The following is a 19,503-nucleotide window of genomic DNA, read 5'->3' as shown; positions in this document are numbered from 1 at the left end:
TATTTATACGGGAAACTACTGAACGTATTTTCATGAAATTCAGCACTAATAAGTATTTCACGATGCTGATGAAATCTAAAATATTTTCAATGCATGAGCACCTCCGGTTTTTCCGGAAATGACGTCAACTTCCGTTTTTCAAATTAGAACACAATTTTTTTATTGCAGAAATAAATTCTTTAGAAAATTTCAAGTTATTTTGATGTAACATTTTTCAGTTTTGGTTGGAAAATTCTCTCTGAGCGGAAAAATTCGAAAAAAAAATCGAAAATAGAGCTCCGCTGAAACAAGAATAACTTCGAGGTTTTTGGATGGAAAATTTTCATTTTTGGGATTTTTCAAGATGTAAGATTGATGTATCTATCCATTTTAAAAATCGAAATCGCGATTCATGATACAGGGGGTGAAAAAATCGCTTTCAAAGTTAGGGATGACAAAATCGTGAAAAATCAATTTTTTCAAATTAGAACCCCATTTTTTTATGGCAGATATTGAATCTATTATACATTAAAAAATAATGTGAGTGTATGCATCACACCCTTGCCCTAAAATGGATATTTTCTGAGTTATTCACAAAAAACTGTTTTTCGTCTTGAATTTTCAGCTATTTCTTTTGCCTTCACGCCAAAAAGATGAAACTTCCAGGAACTGTTATTTGAACCATGCTGTAGATTTTTCACCCCTTCTTGAAACCGACTTCAAGTTACTATTAGGAGAACCATGGCAAACTCTCGCAGTTATAACTAGAGAAGATGCTCAAAGTTTTGACCGTTAATTTCTAGACATTTATTTATACGTCTCAGGAATGCTTGGTGCGTTGCTCTTCTTATTTCATCGGGCGAAAGAGATCTGCAAAAGTGTTTAAAAACCAAATTGACTTTCAAAACTATGAATCTAAAAATCTAAACAAACCTGAACGCATTTCTGACTCGTTCTATGCAGTCCTCTTTATCAGTCAGGGGAGTTGAGTAGACAATATTTTTTATCCTACCCCAAACATAATAGTCTAAAGGAGTTAAATCGGGAGAACGTGGTGGCCAAAGATGTGGACCATTGTTCGCCAACCATCGATCTTCAAATAGCCTGTAGAGGATATTTGACACATTGAGTGAATTGTGTGGAGGCGCGCTATCTTGTTGATACCATAAGTCATTAAGGTTCTGTACTAGCGGCTCAATTATTTCAGTCAATATGTCAGAATATCTATCTCCTAAGGGAGAACATTCTTTAAATAATGCAAACATGTGTAGTGTTCTATCTTACCAGTTAAAGTCCCATCATAAATGTGAACATCGAGAATTGCATTATTTTTGATGGCGCAAAAAACATTGAAACTCCAGGTCTCTTGAAAGTTCCATTGTCTGAAGTGGTGGTTGTTCTCTTCATCCCAATAATGACTGTTATGCCTATTGAAAGAACCATTCTTTGTGAATGTAGATTCATCTGTCCAAATTATACAGTCCAAAAAGTTTTCATTCTCTTGAAATCAAATCATCATAGCTTCGCAAAACTCTGTTCTCCTGACGAAATCAGTTTCCTTCAAATGCTGTACCCTATTGAATTTATATGGGTGCATTTTATGTTTTTTTAATATTCTCCAAACACTCGATTGAGGTAATCCCAGATCAATCTCGGCATCTTTGAGAGAATTTTGAGGATTCACACGAAAATATGCAAGAACTGTAATTTCGTTGTTCTCATCTTCTACTACACTTTTTTCTCTGTGTATAGTTTTCTTAACGAAAGATCCGACATTTCTCAAGTTTGTCATGGTTCTGTTAATGGTATCTCTCGTTGATCTGGGTCGGTCAGGAAACCTCTCAATGAACAGTCGAATCGTTCTATCTACAACTTTATTACATTCTCCATGAAGTAGAATGCGATTTAAATAATCTTCATTGGTAAAATTAGGCATAGTGATCGATTTTATAACTTAATACGAATTATCACCAAATTAATAGTAAACACAAAATGCTACTGAATAAAGAGGAATTTGGCAGATGTAATTAATGATATCTATCATTAAAAAAAAAGAATGTAAAACATGGTAAGTTTTTGCATATGGTTCATAAGGAATTATTTATTTATCACTGGAGAGAAAACCGATGGCCGATTAGTTGAAATAAAGAGGTTTCCGATACAAATTCGAATCAAAATTCGCCATCTATTTAGGAACAACCTGTAACTTTTTTCTCTTGCATATTAGGGTAGTAAAATCTAAAACATGGTTTAAGTGACAGTTCCTGAAAATTTCATCTTTTTGGCGTGAAGGGAAAAGAAATAGCTGAAAATTCAAGACGAAAAACAGTTTTTTGTGAATAACTCAGAAAATATCCACTTTATGGCAAGAGTGTGATGCATACACTCACATTATTTTTTAACGTACATTCAATATCTGCCATAAAAAAATGGGGTTCTAATTTGAAAAATTGATTTTTCACGATTTTGTCATCCCTAACTTTGAAAGCGATTTTTTTACCCCCTGTATCATGAATCGCGATTTCGATTTTTTAAAGTGGATACATCAATCTTACATCTTGAAAAATCCCAAAAATGAAAATTTTCCATCCAAAAACCTCGAAGTTATTCTTGTTTCAGCGGAGCTCTATTTTCGATTTTTTTTTCGAATTTTCCCGCTCAGAGAGAATTTTCCAACCAAAACTGAAAAAATTTTACATCAAAATAACTTGAAATTTTCTAAGGAATCTATTTCTGCAATAAAAAAATGGTGTTCTAATATGAAAAACGGAAGTTAACGTTATTTCCGGAAAAACCGGAGGTGCTCATGCCTTGAAAATATTTTAGATTTCATCAGCATCGTGAAATACTTATAAGTGCTGAATTCCATGAAAATACAATGAGGTTCCTCGTGAAAGACCCTGTATTTATGATGGCTATCATCCTTAGTTTGTGGACTGCCCACTTGGGGAATCGTATTTCAGAAAGTTTCAAACACTCTTTGAGTGTCTTTTTGTCAAGAAGAGCTTTAGTGATTATGTTATAATTTTAAAAACGTTATATATTTCATTTTCGGTTTTTTTTTTTATAACAAATGAATGTGAGAGAGTGGTGCTCTGGAGATAACTTCAATTAGGAATGCATTAACTGCACAGTTGTTAGTTTATCCTACGTTTATCCTACGAACAATTTGGCAAACTGGAGAGTCACTACTCTCTCAGGGTAGTCAAATAGACGGAAAATGAAATTCTGGACGAAACCATTGAGCATATCCTCAGTGACTGCCCATCGGCAGACAAGGTTCTCTTGGAAGATGGCACTGGAGGTAGAAGTTTAGCTCTTTGAGCTTGTTTGTGTGCCACAATAGACCGCTTTGGTCGCGGTAGCAGGTCTGGGGGATTCGACAGATGCGCCGAACAAACTGTAACTGTAACTCTTCGATACAAAAGATATACTTTCCTCGAAAGCAGGAAGACAGGGGTTTCAAAGTATGCAATACCAACATTATACACAAAAGTTGGAAATGGAATAAGATTATTGAGAGGTCAAGACCCACTCAAGGGAATAGTAGCTCATCATAAAATCAAAGTCAAAGAGCTGGAGTGCTTTGGAGAAGCTAATATCCGACATATGAATCGATCTTAAGCTAGTAGGAAAATCTATCACGCCAGCAGAACAAAAGATATTAGAATGCCAGATTGACAAGCAAAACTGAAGTTTTCATTCGAATATCATATGAGTAAACATATACTTTATATATTTCAAGAGATTGAAAGACCATGACTTGCTGTAAAAATCATCTTCTGCTTTTATGGAGTCGGCTGAGCTGATGTCGTAAACGGGAGGATTTGTTCATCAAGATGGAGTGATACTAGATACTAGAATACTAGGTAGTATAAGAAGAATATAATGCAAGTGGTCACCTCAACATCTTGCAGGGCTAGCCATGATCGACGAAAACTCTTATGCACATCTTGTCCGCTTGCAGAATTCATACTTTATCAGGGTATATAGAGAGACACAATGCGAATTCTTTACTTCCAACTGAGAGAAGTTTATGGCATATACAAATAACCAAAGCTCTCATTTGTACCTCCAAAGATCAAAGAAAGAATTGGAGATTATTCTGGCCTGCAGAACTCTGGCAGAATGAAGAACTATCTCAAGAACTTGGGGACAACACAGGGTTCTGTCACTAGGGCAAGAACAGGGGTTCTGGACGTGACAATGGTCAACGCAGCTTCCAGAAGAAGTGTTTAAGCTTGGGAAATGGTGACAAAACCATTAATCTCTGACCATAGGATAATCGAATATAAAATAACAGAAGAGGAACTGATCCACCATTAAGTTCCATCTGAAGCAAAACTTACAACAGTTCGAAACTAATTGGCCAAACCTCTCGCATTACGATCTGGAACAAAAAGTCGATCAGGGAATTTTAGAGGCCTTCCACTCCAGTTATCCACTCCCGGAAGTTTGAACAAGTGAGGATGCATCTAACTAATCCTATTCGAGCATGGGCTCATGCCGACTATTGAAGACAGCGTTTCCTGCAGCGTGCCTTGTGGACTCATTCTTGATTTGGTGTGGCAGAAATCAACTACCATTGAGCATTTTTGAGTGCAATGTCGCCACGTACACCAGGAAAAAGAACTATATACTTTTACATTTGATCCTCATGTTAATCATTTACTTGGTACGAGGCAAAGATTGTATGAATTCATCGTGCGTAATAGCAGATATTTTCTGAACCGGAAACCATGATTTTGCTGTTCAATACATTTGTGACGAGCAAACTGGAGTTTGGATGAATTGCTTGGAACCCAATATACGATTGCCATACACATCACAATGACATATATTCCGAGAGGTGGTGACGAAAATCGGCAAAAGATTTGTAATGGATCATAATTAAATATGAGTTAGTTTTGATGGTGTATATGAATCAGCACCCACGCTAAAAGGTCAGGTAGTGGAACATCTGACGGCGACGCTCTTTGATTTATATAAAATTACAATATCCGTACTTTGGGGTGACTGCTGACTGCCTCTCTTCTATTGATATGTGGTCTGAATATTTCACTCACAAATAATATATGATATTTAAGCAGTAAATGCAGTTTCAGGCAATACAATTCTTTTGAAACAACATCGTCAAGGCAGCAACTTATGTGGTGTACTGACACACCGTTGTTGTAATTTCATATACCTACATCAAAGCGCGTCGCCGCTAGGTGTTTCACTACCTGACCTTGAGAGTGAGTGCTGACTTATGTACACCCTCAATACTAAATCATATTAAATTATGCGCCAGTACAAAACTTTTGCCGAATTTAGTTGCCAACTCTCGGACTAATGGAGGCTGTTCAAAGAAGTTTTTTTGAGTAAGATCATGCTGTTTTGTTGAATAAATTCGGTGCAGTTAAGCTTGATGTCAGGAAGGGCGTTGTTTGTTTGAGGTTCCTTCATGGACCCTTGAATGGCACATCTACTCGCTAGAGTAGGATTTCATGTAGGACGCCCAAGTTCTAGACCCGTACGCTTGTTCAACCTTACTACGCCCAGAACAAATATATTGTTTCAGTCATCTGTGTACAGTATGATTTGTTGTAAATTCAATCAGAACTCGCATCTCTGTGATATACACTTTGACAGACAGTCCTTATTATGTAATATATTACAAGGACACTACATATATACAAGAGTTGACATAATTTGTAGAACTTTTTGATTTTTGTGGTAATGTCACTTCTAATCCCACAGCACACAGAATACAAAAGGTCATGACAAAAGGAGTAATCAACCCCACAATATCGCTCAATAAGCCAGACGGATAATTCAGCGACGGAGAACAGGAACGATCTTTCAGTTTTCCCAAAACAACCTTCATAGGTAGTAAACCCATAACTAGAAACGATACAGCAATATAGACCTTCACCTTCAATCTATATAGATCACCAGAAGTGTGAAGAAAAATCCTAGAAGAGATTCGTCTTCATCTTCTGAAGATAACCAGAAGCTGCTTAGAATGAGTCATATACACAGAAAATGGAGAAGGACAAAAGTTCCCTTCACAACAAAATGGGGACCCACAATCTTCAAGAACAATGAATTCAACATCGTTTCTATTGAAGACAATGAAGAAAGTAGTAGATAACAACATAAGAACATAGAATCTGGAGAATACACCAATTCACAAAAGCCAGATGGCCTACAGGACGACCGATCAACAAAAACTGCTCTGTATGACCGTATGACTCTATAGCTCGGTTCCTGGTCCCTCGGGAACAAAAAGAAATGAAGAGGAAAATACAGGGAAGTTGACGTTTATTCATCCAGTGGAATAAAAAAATTTTAATTCTCAAGTGAAATGAGATGACATAAGCTTAAGCTGATAAAGCGATACCTTTCATGTCAATTTATAAATCCGATTATTCTCTGGAAAGTGTTATCGTTTGATTTCTAATTGAAGTGGAATAAAATTCACGTGAGTTATAATTTTTTTTCATTCGAAAAAATAATAATGACAATATCAGTCAAAAGAACACCATAAGGGCACTTCAATCGGACCTGCTATTGCTCTAGAGACAGAATCCAATTCTTCACCTAATAGACTTTCGGGATGACCTTGGAGCCTAGGAAGCTAAATCATTTCAGTTGTGCAAATACAACTTGGTTTATTTGTATACACAGTTGCCAGATTTAGGACGCAACATTATGCGTCGTGTGAGAGATGTATATTGACTGTATATCAGTTTTCATCATTTGAAGCGCCCCCGAAGCGGAATTGGCGTGAACTAAAAATATACTTTAGGTTTCAGGAGAAGCACTTTACTGCGTCTGGAGATATGTTTTTTAACATAGAATAACTCTTTTATCAAAAGATGAATGAAATCTATAGTTGTTCCAAAGATAGCTCTCGACGTCCTTCACGATTTGCGACCACCCCTGTCGTTGAATCCCTCGAAATACCAGAGAAAACTTTGAAAAACAATGCTGCGTCCGGTATACGGACGCAGTATTATTCAGGACGCAATAGTGTATGGCCCAAAGACAATGTATGGACGCAACATAGTATGCTGGATATATATATATATATATATATATATATATATTTGTCCAATAGACGTTTCCAGTCCCGATACGTTTCTAAGGCGACCTGAGACCCACATGATCCGAATGTTTTCTTCGAGTATATATGATGAAATAACGTTAATGAGAATTATAACTCCTTAGGCACACTTAGAGGGGAAAAAAATTCCTTCATTTAAAAAAGTAGCATAATCGATAATATTTTCCAAACCCGAGACATTGCACCAACTTTACAATCCCACATATACTCCAGCGGTAAATATGGCCAACGTTCACGATCCCGGCGCTGTTGCCAGTGTGACGGGACTGGAGCCGACAATTTCGATGTATAAAATGACGCGAAAAAGTAGGTGTTACGATAGAAATTCATATATGTGTGAGTTTGTTGAGAAAGAAGTATTGTCTCAATATTCTCATGAAGCAAATTCCTTTTTAACAGATTCTTCCCAAATTTTGATCCATTAATAACATAACCTTGAGAGGCTGTATACATAAAATGATTGTAATAAAATATGAAAAATTAATTTTTAGCTTCCTTCTGAAATCTATAAGGGGGTTCCTGAAATTCGTGCAAGTACTCCAACTATCATAAAAATGAGTCAAAAATCAACAAAATTTATTGAAACACTGTTTACAAAAATTGAGATCTAGAGAGCGAAATATGAATTATTTTAATATTTCAGAGCCAGACTCATCACACCTAATTCAACGTGTTCAGTTTCATCATATCATTCTGTATGTCGAATTGAAAATAACTGTTTCACTTTCCAAGAAGTCCGTGCCAAGCCCAGAATTCCTCCTCTAATGTATTTTCCAAATTGAAATGAAAAACAGAAAAATCTAATTCATTCCTATAAATATCGCGTCAATGAATAGGTATGAGATGTGAAATATTCCAAAACAAACTTTAAAACCAGAATAATCGTAATAGCTTTCCTCGATAGGTACAATCATTCATTAATGCGAAAGACTGAAATGAAATAACACAAACAAAAATGAGAAAATTGTTATAGATTACATACATGCATACATAAACTGTGTGGATAAACGAAAATGAAAGCGAAAAATACAAAACTGAAATATCATATACAAAAAAGAAAACAAAATTAGATATAACACCACAGTTCCTCACAGAGAGGACTTCTACCTGTCATAACTGTTTTTGAAACCGTTTACCGAGGTCGATCGCACTACGCATTCAGGGAGACGGTTCCAGTTGTGAAATATACGGTTAAGGACAAAGTGTTAACATATGAATATAATGGCTAACAAGATAACAACGAAAAACTCGACGCATTCCAAACCTTAATTTGATTGAATGATTGAATACTAAAATTATTCACATGGAAATCATGAATTTATCTGCAAAATCAAATAACCCAAATGAATAAACTAAATTTTAATGATATAGATTTTATGAAAACATGTAAAGAAAACAAATTGCTACTAGTACTTATACTCGTAATAATTGCTCGAAATGCCACCGCCTTATTCAATACATTTTATACATCTTTTTTGTAGTGAATCTGCAACCCTGCGAAGTTTCTGACTCATTTCAGCATAACACAATGTTATTCTTTCGATCAGGACCTCTCGAGTCTGAACGCTAATTCAATAAACTTTTCCTTTCAAGGTGTTCCAGGCATAAAAATCCAAAGGCGTAAGGTCGGAGCCTCTTTGTGGCCATCTTACGTTGACCCTCAACTCATGTTGAAAATGAGAAACCATGGTCGCATGGGAGTTTCCATACATGAGTTGAGGGTCAACGTGTGGTTAGCAGTCATGAGAAGTGAACTTTTCGGACGAGTAATATTTCCCGATCCGATTGATCCAAAGCATCTTGACAGACATATTGGAGAAAATGTCTGGTTTCAAATAAATGGCTGCCCAGCTCATAATAGCCGGAATGTACGGGAATTAATATTTTGGGGTGCAATGGATTGGAAGGTACAGTCCGGTAAGATGGCCAAAAAGAAGCCCCGACCTTACGCATTTGGATTTTTATGTCTGGAACACCTTGAAAGAAAAAGTTATCACAATTTTTTGAATAGAATCTGAGTGGTGTTATTGAATTCTTTTTGTATGCAAACTAGATTATCACACGTCCGCAAAACTATAAACGTCCGATGAAGTCAGCATCTTCGCCAAAAAAAAATTAATTTTAACTTTACCCTACTCTACCCTCTGCCGTCAATAGTCAAACGTTCCTCGCAGATTCCTTTTAAATCGTCTCAGTCGTCACTGAAGGTATTTAATTTTAGTTTATCGCAACAGTTGCAAAATAATTAACTAGTTACGAGAAGTAAAAATTTCAAGACATAGATGAGTTCCAAAAAAATTCTAAATGTCAAACTTTGAAAAATCACTATGGTCTTTTCCAGAATTATTGACATCCCAGTAGGTTTTTAAAGTCCAGAGGCTCATAACAGCGTTTCTGGTGTTGGAACCTGAAGATGGGATGCGATTAGTCATCCCGAAACCGGTAGTTCTTGTAGAATAAATTGGTGAGAGACAGTTTTTAGGTGTTTTGATTTATTTTGGTATATTATATCATCTGTTCATTTCAGCTCAAGCTAATTCAAATATCTATATTAAACTTATATTAGGTATCACATCACTCTGTAAATTAACTTGTACCTATAGGCGAAAACCAATCGTGTAACTGAAACTCCTCTGAATTGATAATAATTTTTATGTGTATTTTTATAAATGATTAAATTGAAAGTTTGACTGAGGAATACCCTTCCACCTCCTTAACTGAAGAATTGTTAGTTCGGGATACTCGAGTAATTTCCAATATTTCATCTCTATGATTCAAACAAAAATGAAGTTGCTGAAGAATACCAGAGATAGAGTTTTCAAGAATAGTTTTTCAAGAATATAAGGACTTCATACTGAAAAAAACCTTTTTATCACTGTGGTAGGAGTACAAAATCTCCATTGCTTTTGTATATTGATCTTCTGAAAAATTTCTGGAAAAGAGCTCCTGTCAAGTCAACCAAATATAACTACAATGATGTTCAGGAAATTCGTAAATTCGTAAACACGACAGAGGGTCGAGTAGGGTGTGGTGAAAATACAATTTTTGTGCATAGGATCCTAAACGTGCTCCTGAAATTAGGTCGCTTCACTTCACTCAATCGGGCTTGTATAAGTTTCCATACGTGTGCTATTATAGTTCGTATACGAAAAGAATTCAATAGCACCACTTCAATTCAATTCAAAATATCGTCATTGAATATTTCTCATGACGACAGTTCATCATACCGGGATCGTATAAGTTTTCTTGTAGTACATTTGAGGTGTATAAATCGAAAAGATGACAAAATAAATTCTCAAGCTCTTCAACTGCAGCGTTGCCAAATTTTCGGACTAGATGCGTCGGTCAACTATGCGGATTATATACATCAAGTTCATGTCGCTCGAAGCGCCCTCGCACTGGCCAAACCCTGAAGTTTTCTGTATATAATAACGAGTATAACCGACTTTTCAGACCCACCTGAAAATTCACCCCTAGCATCCCCTAACCCCCCTTATAACGATTCTATGGTCGAACGTTACCAGACCCGGAGCCGGGTCTGACAACGTCACTTTTGGACTGAAAAGTCGGTCGAGTATACCGTTTTGGGTCTGTATATGCGGTCGAACAAATCTATATATATATATATATATATATATATATATATATATATATATATATATATATATATATCCAGCATACTATGTTGCGTCCATACATTGTCTTTGGGCCATACACTATTGCGTCCTGAATAATACTGCGTCCGTATACCGGACGCAGCATTGTTTTTCAAAGTTTTCTCTGGTATTTCGAGGGATTCAACGACAGGGGTGGTCGCAAATCGTGAAGGACGTCGAGAGCTATCTTTGGAACAACTATAGATTTCATTCATCTTTTGATAAAAGAGTTATTCTATGTTAAAAAACATATCTCCAGACGCAGTAAAGTGCTTCTCCTGAAACCTAAAGTATATTTTTAGTTCACGCCAATTCCGCTTCGGGGGCGCTTCAAATGATGAAAACTGATATACAGTCAATATACATCTCTCACACGACGCATAATGTTGCGTCCTAAATCTGGCAACTGTGTATACAAATAAACCAAGTTGTATTTGCACAACTGAAATGATTTAGCTTCCTAGGCTCCAAGGTCATCCCGAAAGTCTGTTAGGGGAAGAATTGAATTCTGTCTCTAGAGCAATAGCAGGTCCGATTGAAGTGCCCTTATGGTGTTCTTTTAACTGATATTGTCATTATTATTTTTTCGAATGAAAAAAAATTATAACTCACCTGAATTTTATTCCACTTCAATTAGAAATCAAACGATAACACTTTCAAGAGAATTATCAGATTTATAAATTGACATGAAAGGTATCGCTTCATCCGCTTATGCTTATGTCATCTCATTTCACTTGTGAATTAAAATTTTTTTATTCCACTGGATGAGTAAACATCAACTGCCCTTGTTGCTAGAGGCAAGTGTATTTGCCTCTTCATTTCCTTTAGTTCCCGAGGGACCAGGAACCTAGCTATAGAGTCATACGGTCATACAGAGCAGTTTTTGTTGATCGGTCGTCCTGTAGGCCATCTGGCATTTGTGAATTGGTGTATTCTCCATATTCTATGTTCTTTTGTTGTTATCTACTACTTTCTTCATCGTCTTCAATAGAAACGATGTTGAATTATTTGTTCTTGAAGATTGTGGGTCCCCATTTTGGTGTGAAGGGAACTTTTGTCCTTCTCCATTTTCTGTGTATATGAGACATTCTAAGCAGCTTCTGGTTATCTTCAGAAGATGAAGACGAATCTCTTCTAGCATTTTTATTTACACTTCTGGTGATCTATATAGATTGAAGGTGTTCATGGCCCACTCCAAACATCGTCTTTTAAATATCCCAATCTTCCTCACGAGGATTCTTGGTCTATATTGCTGTATCGATTCTAGTTATGGGTTTACTACCTGTGAAGGTTGTTTTGGGGAAACTGAAAGATCGTTCCTGTTTTCCTTCGTTGAATTATCCGTCTGGCTTATTGAGCAATATTGTGGGGTTGATTACTCCTTTTGCCATGACCTTTCGTATTCTGAGTGCTGTGGGATTAGAAGTGACATTGCCACAAAAATTAAAAAGTTCTACAAATTATGTAAACTCCAAAATTCCCTGATCGACTTTATGTTCCAGATCGTAATGCGAGAGGTTTGGCCAATTAGTTTCGAACTGTTGTAAGTATTGCTTCAGATGGATCTTAATGGTGGATCAGTTCCTCTTCTGTTATTTTATATTCGATTATCCTATGGTCAGAGATTGATGGTTTGGTCACCATTTCCCAAGCTTTAACACTTCTTCTGGAAGCTGCGTTGACTATTGTCACGTCCAGAACCCCTTTTCCTGCCCTAGTGACACAACCAGGTGTTGTCCCCACGTTCTTGAGATAGTTCTTCATTCTGCCAGAGTTCTGCAGGCCAGAATAATCTCCAATTCAGTAACGTTATTAGTTCTCAGATCTAAAATTCATCAATCAGATTTACCATTCAAACTTTATGCCCTGGGTATGAAGCCCCCTGTTCGAACATTGATCCTTTGTATTTTTCACTTTTCTGTTCTTCGTTCACTACCACATTATTTTTGGCAGCGAAGGGAATACAACACAAGAAATTCTTTGAGCTCTTTTTCTGGCAGAACTTCATCGAGCTTTATTGCGTGTATATACAGCCTAATTGAAATATATGCGAGCTTTATCATTCTCAAAAACTGCTTTGGTCTTTGGAGGTACAAATGAGAGCTTTGGTTATTTGTCTATGCCATAAACTTCTCTCAGATGGAAGTAAGGAATTCGCATTGTGTCTCTCTATATACCCTGATAAAGTATGAATTCTGCAAGCGGACAAGATGTGCATAAGAGTTTTCGTCGATCACGGCTAGCCCTGCAAGATGTTGAGGTGACCACTTGCATTATATTCTTCTTATACTACCTGATATTCTAGTATCTATAGTATCACTCCATCTTGATGAACAAATCCTCCCGTTTCCGACATCAGCTCAGCCGACTCCAGAAAAGCAGAAGAGGATTTTTACAGCAAGTCATGGTATTTCAATCTCTTGAAATATATGAAGTATATGTTTACTCATATGATATTCGAATGAAAACTCCAGTTTTGCATGTCTAATCTGGCTTTTGTGTTTTAAATATCCCAATCTTCCTTACGAGGATTCTTGGTCTATATTGCTGTATCGATTCTAGTTATGGGTTTACTACCTGTGAAGGTTGTTTTGGGAAAACTGAAAGATCGTTCCTGTTCTCCTTCGGTGAATTATCCGTCTGGCTTATTGAGCGATATTGTGGGGTTGATTACTCCTTTTGCCATGACCTTTTGTATTCTGAGTGCTGTGGGATTAGAAGTGACATTACCACAAAAATTAAAAAGTTCTACAAATTATGTGAACTCTTGTATATATGTAGTGTCCTTGTAATATATTAATTAATAAGGACTGTCTGTCAAAGTGTATATCACAGAGATGCGAGATCAGATTGAATTCAGAACAAATCATATTGTACACAGATGACTGAAACAATAAATTTGTTCTGGGCGTAGTAAGGTTGAAAAAGCATACGGGTCTGGAACTTGGACGTCCTACATGAAATCCTACTCTAGCGAGTAGATGTGCCATTCAAGGGTCCATGAAGGAACCTCAAACAAACAACGCCCTTCCTGATATCAAGCTTAACTGCACCGAATTTATTCAACAACGAGCTGGCAACGAAATTCGGCAAAAGTTTTGTACTGGCGCATAATTTAATATGATTTAGTATTGAGAAACTGTTCAGATCTGATTTTAGTGAAACGCGGTGTGTCAGTACACCACATAAGTTGCTGCCTTGACGATGTTGTTTCAAATGAATTATATTGGCTGAAACTGCATTACCTGCTCAAATATCATATATTATTTGTGAATTCTCAAAAACTGCTTTGGTCTTTGGAGGTAAAAATGAGAGCTTTGGTTATTTGTCTATGCCATAAACTTCTCTCAGATGGAAGTAAGGAATTCGCATTGTGTCTCTCTATATACCCTGATCAAGTATGAATTCTGCAAGCGGACAAGATGTGCATAAGAGTTTTCGTCGATCACGGCTAGCCCTGCAAGATGTTGAGGTGACCACTTGCATTATATTCTTCTGATACTACCTAGTATTCTAGTATCTAGTATCACTCCATCTTGATGAACAAATCCTCCCGTTTCCGACATCAGCTCAGCCGACTCCAGAAAAGCAGAAGATGATTTTTACAGCAAGTCACGGTCTTTCAATCTCTTGAAATATATAAAGTATATGTTTACTCATATGATATTCGAATGAAAACTTCAGTTTTGCTTGTCTAATCTGGCTTTCTAATATCTTTTGTTCTGCTGGCGTGATAGATTTTCCTACTAGCTTAAGATCAATTCATATGTCGGATATTAGCTTCTCCAAAGCACTCCAGCTCTTTGACTTTGATTTTATGATGAGCTACTATTCCCTTGAGTGGGTCTTGACCTCTCAATAATCTTATTCCAACTTTCTGTGTTTAATGTTGGTATTGCAAATTTTGAAACCCCTGTCTCCCTGCATTCGAGGAAAGTATATCCTTTGTATCGAAGAGTTACAGTTACAATTTGTTCGGCGCATCTGTCGACTCCCCCAGACCTGCTACCGCGACCAAAGTGGTCTACTGTGGCACACAAACAAGCTCAAAGAGCTAAACTTCTACCTCCAGTGCCATCTTCCAAAGGGAAGAGGTGATAACAGAGGAGGAGTAGTTCATGAGTTCCCCTAGAACCAGCCTGAGCGAAACTTGTCTGCCGCTGGGCAGTCACTGAGGATATGCTCAATGGTTTCGTCCTCCTATAAGCAAAGAGAGTCCTTGTATATCGAAGAGCTAGAATGCAGGCTACGATTCATATTCAAACTCTTCTATCGAACTCGAGAATTTTATTCGCCGTCCATTTAACTACCCTGAGAGAGTAGTTGACTCTCCAGACTGCCAAATTGTTCGTAGGATAAACGTAGGATAAACTAACAACTGTGCAGTTAATGCATTCCTAATTTAAGTTATCTCCAGAGCACCACTCTCTCACATTCATTTGTTATTAAAAAAAAACGAAAATGAAATATATAACGTTTTTAAAATTATTACATAATCACTAAAGCTCTTCTTGACAAGAAGACACTTCAAGAGTGTTTGAAACATTCTGAAATACGATTCCCCAATTGAGCAGTCCACAAACTAAGGATGATAGCCATCATAAATATAGAGGTGTTTTGAAAGATGAAAGTTGCAATAACTGGAGCCAATGTTATAATACGATCACGTCATCGAGTTCGAATAATCCTACTGTACCAGATTCTAAAACATATGTGGCAACTACGCTGGACGCAACAACATGCTAATGGTGAAAGATTGAATAAAATTCGGACGCAGCATTGTGCTACATATGAAAACAAAATATACGCCGGACGCACTAATGGTAGGACCATGAAAGGACGCAATAATGTGCGTATATCAACTTCTTTATTAATAAAGATATTTGAGATCTGAAACGACCAAACTACGTAATTTTTTGCGTAGATTAATATACTTCGATCAGATTCCACCTAAGTAGCGTATTTCTGGGAGACGCAATAAGGTTGCTTTTTGAAAGGACGCAATAAAGTATGCCAGATGTAAATATATATATATATATATATATATATATATTTACATCTGGCATACTTTATTGCGTCCTTTCAAAAAGCAACCTTATTGCGTCTCCCAGAAATATATATATATATATATATATATATATATATATATATATATATATATATATATATATATATATATATATATATATATATATATATATATATATATATATATATATATATATATATATATATATATATATATATATATATATATATATATATATATATATATACATCTGGCATACTTTATTGCGTCCTTTCAAAAAGCAACCTTATTGCGTCTCCTAGAAATACGCTACCTAGGTGGAACCTGATCGAAGTATATTAATCTACGCAAAAAATTACGTAGTTTGGTCGTTTCAGATCTCAAATATCTTTATTAATAAAGAAGTTGATATACGCACATTATCGCGTCCTTTCATGGTCCTACCATTAGTGCGTCCGGCGTATATTTTGTTTTCATATGTAGCACAATGCTGCGTCCGAATTTTATTCAATCTTTCACCATTAGCATGTTGTTGCGTCCAGCGTAGTTGCCACATATGTTTTAGAATCTGGTACAGTAGGCTTATTCGAACTCGATGACGTGATCGTATTATAACATTGGCTCCAGTTATTGCAACTTTCATCTTTCAAAACACCTCTATATTTATGATGGCTATCATCCTTAGTTTGTAGACTGCTCACTTGGGGAATCGTATTTCAGAATGTTTCAAACACTCTTTAAGTGTCTTTTTGTCAAGAAGAGCTTTAGTGATTATGTAATAATTTTAAAAACGTTATATATTTCACTTTCGTTTTTTTTTAATAACAAATGAATGTGAGAGAGTGGTGCACTGGAGATAACTTAAATTAGGAATGCATTAACTGCACAGTTGTTAGTTTATCCTACGTTTATCCTACGAACAATTTGGCACTCTGGAGAGTCAACTACTCTCTCAGGGTAGTTAAATGGACGGCGAATAAAATTCTCGAGTTCGATAGAAGAGTTTGAATATGAATCGTAGCCTGCATCCTAGCTCTTCGATATACAAGTACTCTCTTTGCTTATAAGAGGATGAAACCATTGAGCATATCCTCAGTGACTGCCCAGCGGCAGACAAGGTTCGCTCAGGCTGGTTCTAGGGGAACTCATGAACTACTCCTCCTCTGTTATCACCTCTTCCCTTTGGAAGATGGCACTGGAGGTAGAAGTTTAGCTCTTTGAGCTTGTTTGTGTGCCACAATAGACCGTTTTGGTCGGGGTAGCAGGTCTGGGGGATTCGACAGATGCGCCGAACAAACTGTAACTGTAACTCTTCGATACAAAGGATATACTTTCCTCGAATGCAGGAAGACAGGGGTTTCAAAGTTTGCAATACCACATTATACACAAAAGTTGGAAATGGAATGAGATTATTGAGAGGTCAAGACCCACTCAAGGGAATAGTAGCTCATCATAAAGTCAAAGTCAAAGAGCTGGAGTGCTTTGGAGAAGCTAATATCCGAAATATGAATGGATCTTAAGCTAGTAGGAAAATCTATCACGCCAGCAGAACAAAAGATATTAGAAAGCCAGATTAGACAAGCAAAACTGAAGTTTTCATTCGAATATCATATGAGTAAACATATACTTCATATATTTCAAGATATTGAAATACCATGACTTGCTGTAAAAATCCCCTTCTGCTTTTCTGGAGTCGGCTGAGCTGATGTCGGAACCGGGAGGATTTGTTCATCAAGATAGAGTGATACTATAGATACTAGAATATCAGGTAGTATAAGAAGAATATAATGCAAGTGGTCACCTCAACATCTTGCAGGGCTAGCCGTGATCGACGAAAACTCTTATGCACATCTTGGCATATGCCAAGTTGTTGAAAAAGCGTGTATATACACGCAATAAAGCTCGAAAGTTCTGCCAGAAAAAGAGCTCAAAGAATTTCTTGTGTTGTATTCCCTTCGCTGCCAAAAATAATGTGGTAGTGAACGAAGAACAGAAAAGTGAAAAATACAAAGGATCAATGTTCGAACAGGGGGCTTCATACCCAGGGCATAAAGTTTGAATGGTAAATCTGATTGATGAATTTTAGATCTCAGAACTAATAACGTTACTGAATTGGAGATTATTCTGGCCTGCAGAACTCTGGCAGAATGAAGAACTATCTCAAGAACGTGGGGACAACACCTGGTTCTGCCACTGGGGCAAGAAAAGGGGTTCTGGACGTGACAATGGTCAACGCAGCTTCCAGAAGAAGTGTTAAAGCTTGGGAAATGGTGACCAAATCATCAATCTCTGACCATAGGATAATCGAATATAAAATAACAGAAGAGGAACTGATCCACCATTAAGATCCATCTGAAGCAAAACTTACAACAGTTCGAAACTAATTGGCCAAACCTCTCACATAACGATCTGTAACAAAAAGTCGATCAGGGAATTTTAGAGGCCTTCCACTACAGTTATCCACTCCCGGAAGTTTGAACAAGTGAGGATGCATCTAATTAATCCTATTCGTGCATGGGCTCATGCTGACGATTTTAAAATCTTTGGTGATATAGGCTCTATTGAAGACTGTGTTTCCTGCAGCGTGCTTTGTGGACTCATTCTTGATTTGGTGTGGCAGAAATCAACTACCATTGAGCATTTTTGAGTGCAATGTCACCACGTACACCAGGAAAAAGAACTATTTATTGTATAGTTATAGTCTTGATAGCAGCGTCCTGAGCAAAAAAACGGAGATAAAAGATCTTGGCGTTGTTTTGATCAAAGTTTTACATTTTTTCCTCGTGTTAATCATTTACTTGGAACGAGGCCAAGAATGTATGAATTCATCGTGCGTAATAGCAGATATTTTCTGATCCGGAAACCATGATTTTGCTGTTCAATACATTTGTGACGAGCAAACTGGAGTTTGGATGCATTGCTTGGAACCCAATATACGATTGCCATACACATCACAATGACATATATTCCGAGAGCTGGCGACGAAAATCGGCAAAATATTTGTAATGGATCATAATTAAATATGAGTTAGTTTTGATGGTGTATATGAATCAGCACCCACGCTAAAAGGTCAGGTAGTGGAACATCTGACGGCGACGCTCTTTGATTTATATAAAATTGCAATATCCGTATTTTGGGGTGACTGCTGGCTGCCTCTCTTCTATTGATATCTGGTCTGAATATTTTATTCACAAATAATATATGATATTTGAGCAGTGAATGCAGTTTCAGCCAATACAATTCTTTTGAAACAACATAGTCAAGGCAGTAACTTATGTGGTGTACTGACACACCGCGCTTCACTAAAATGAGATCTGACCACTTTTTCAAGTTTTCTGTTCTATGAACTAGTGATAATTTTCAATCATTACAAAATACTTGTAGAGTGTGTTGTAATTTCATATACCTACATTAAAACGCGTCGCCGCTAGGTGTTCCACTACCTGACCTTGAGAGTTGGTGCTGACTTATGTACACCCTCAATACTAAATCATATTAAATTATGCGCCAGTACAAAACTTTTGCCGAATTTCGTTGCCAGCTCTCGGACTAATGTAGGCTGTTCAGAGAAGTTTTTTCGAGTAAGATCATGCTGTTTTGTTGAATAAATTCGGTACAGTTAAGCTTGATGTCAGGAAGGGCGTTGTTTGTTTGAGGTTCCTTCATGGACCCTTGAATGGCACATCTACTCGCTAGAATAGGATTTCATGTAGAACGCCCAAGTTCTA

The 19,503-nt window shown here is 36.8% G+C and overlaps 1 protein-coding gene across 1 annotated transcript in view; it reads left to right on the top strand.

Annotated features, from left to right (window-relative positions):
* Positions 1 to 19,503, top strand: part of LOC123307795 (UDP-glycosyltransferase UGT5-like) — a 31,882-nt gene that overhangs the window by 6,621 nt on the left and 5,758 nt on the right. The gene's annotated exons all lie outside the window — the stretch shown is intronic.

This window comes from Coccinella septempunctata, chromosome 2 (assembly GCF_907165205.1).
Source record: "Coccinella septempunctata chromosome 2, icCocSept1.1, whole genome shotgun sequence".
Lineage (NCBI taxonomy): Eukaryota > Metazoa > Arthropoda > Insecta > Coleoptera > Coccinellidae > Coccinella > Coccinella septempunctata.
This window is presented reverse-complemented; position numbering and strand designations above follow the sequence as displayed.